General features: G+C 48.9%; 1 pseudogene; it reads right to left on the bottom strand.

Annotated features, from left to right (window-relative positions):
* Nucleotides 1-495: 495 nt before the first annotated feature.
* LOC114198146 (ras-related protein Rab-7a pseudogene) lies at nucleotides 496-1431 on the bottom strand (annotated as a pseudogene).
* Nucleotides 1432-1993: the final 562 nt, after the last annotated feature.

Here is a 1993-nt window from a genome sequence, read left to right as displayed (position 1 = left end):
ACTAATTAGACACAGATAAACTGTAAACAGTTCTCTCTCCCCAGTGGACAAAAAGAATAAGCTTCTGATGCTGACTCCACACCAGAACGATTTCTACACCTTGCCTGTTGTGTTGTCGTACAAGGGCTGATGTGGTGGGTGGGTAGACCCCGATGCAGTCATCACAGGCCTGGGCTGGAGTCTGTCTGCTTGTATCAGGGGTGTGTGTGTGTGTGTGTGTGTGTGTGTGTGTGTGTGTGTGTGTAGTCTGCTTGTATCAGGGGTGTGTGTGTGTGTGTGTGTCTGGAGTCTGTCTGCTTGTATCAGGGGTGTGTGTGTGTGTGTGTGTGTGTGTGTGTAGTCTGCTTGTAGCAGGTGTGTGTGTGTGTGTGTGTCTGGAGTCTGTCTGCTTGTATCAGGGGTGTGTGTGTGTGTGTGTGTGTGTGTGTGTGTGTGTAGTCTGCTTGTAGCAGGTGTGTGTGTGTGTGTGTGTCTGGAGTCTGTCTGCTTGTATCAGGGGTGTGTATGTGTGTGTTTTAGGGTGAGTGTGTTGATGGGGGTTTCTTTTGGCAGCTGGATTCGAGAGATGACTTTATGTTTTGTTTGGAAGAGGAGAGGGGCTTGTGTTGGAAGGCCTAAGTGTGTTCTTTGTTTGTGAAGGACTCTGTGCTCTGCTCTCACTGCCCCTTCAGCAGCTGCAGCTTTCCGCCGAGACCTTGGCCCGGTCGTTCTTGTCCAGCTTGATGGGTTCGGGGAATTCATTGTACAGCTCCACCTCTGTTTCCTGTTTAAGTGCATTCCGTGCAATTGTCTGGAACGCCTGCTCCACATTGATGGCCTCCTTGGCACTGGTCTCGAAGTAGGGAATGTTGTTTTTGCTGTAGCACCAGGCCTGTGCCCACTTTGTGGCCACTTGTCTGTTTTCGAGGTCGATCTTGTTTCCCAACACAACGAAGGGGAAGTTTTCAGGATCCCGGGGACTGGCCTGGATGAGAAACTCATCTCTCCAGCTATCAAGGGTTTTGAATGTGTTGGGGGCAGTAACGTCAAATACCAGAACGCAGCAGTCTGCACCTCTGTAGAAGGCCACACCAAGTGACTGGAACCGTTCCTGGCCTGCTGTGTCCCAGATCTGCATTGTAACTAGTCTGTCATCCACCATCACCTCCTTTGTCAGAAAGTCTGCTCCTATTGTAGCTTTGTACTGGTTACTGAATTTCTTGTTCACATACTGGTTCATGAGTGATGTCTTACCAACTCCAGAATCTCCCAGAATGATAACCTTCAGCAACACTTTCTTCCTAGAGGTCATCCTTCAAACGCGGCCGCTCCGGTGGGGGCTCCGGGCCAGATGCGTCGCTAGGGCTCCCACCAAGAAGGAAGTACAAGGGAGGACAGGGGCTGAGGAGAAGTTCAAGTTACGGCTCCAGCTGACTCCTCGGCACTCCCCAAGCCTTCCCCTAAGCCTCTTGATAACTACTGCTACTTTCTTCCTCAGTGGCTCTGGCATTTTCAGCTCATCTAGGATGGCTATCACTTTCTCCAAGCTTCTAGGTGTACCTTCTCCATGCCAACCTGGGTGCACAGTAATACTATCTTCTAAAGTTCTTGCCAGTTTGATCCCGTATCACAAGGTGATTCTATATAGATAAACTCTCCATTAGCTAAACTTATATTTCACATCCTACCTTGATCCAGTGTCTCAGGACCCAGTCCCATATGGGGTCCAGATGATGCAAGTACATGTGAGGTAGGTCTTGCAATTCCTTCAACTTCTCTTAGCTGACCCAGAACTTCCCTAACCAAGCTATGTTGTAATTTAACCCTCATTATTGATCTGGCAACTAGGATGGGAGGGTTTGGGAGGTTCTGAGGGGGCTGCATGTGTCTTTCAAAGCAGAGACCTCTGCATTATCTTCAAGCAACAGGAGAGCATTAGCCTGTAAGGTAAACCCTTGATAATTTTAACAATAACCTTTAGTGGGTCACTTATGTATGTCCAGAGAGTTCAGAA

Source organism: Eumetopias jubatus, unplaced genomic scaffold (genome assembly GCF_037043125.1).
Source record: "Eumetopias jubatus isolate StellerSeaLion01/CBP00866 unplaced genomic scaffold, mEumJub1_p1.0 scaffold_2, whole genome shotgun sequence".
NCBI classification, from domain to species: Eukaryota; Metazoa; Chordata; class Mammalia; order Carnivora; family Otariidae; genus Eumetopias; species Eumetopias jubatus.
This window is presented reverse-complemented; position numbering and strand designations above follow the sequence as displayed.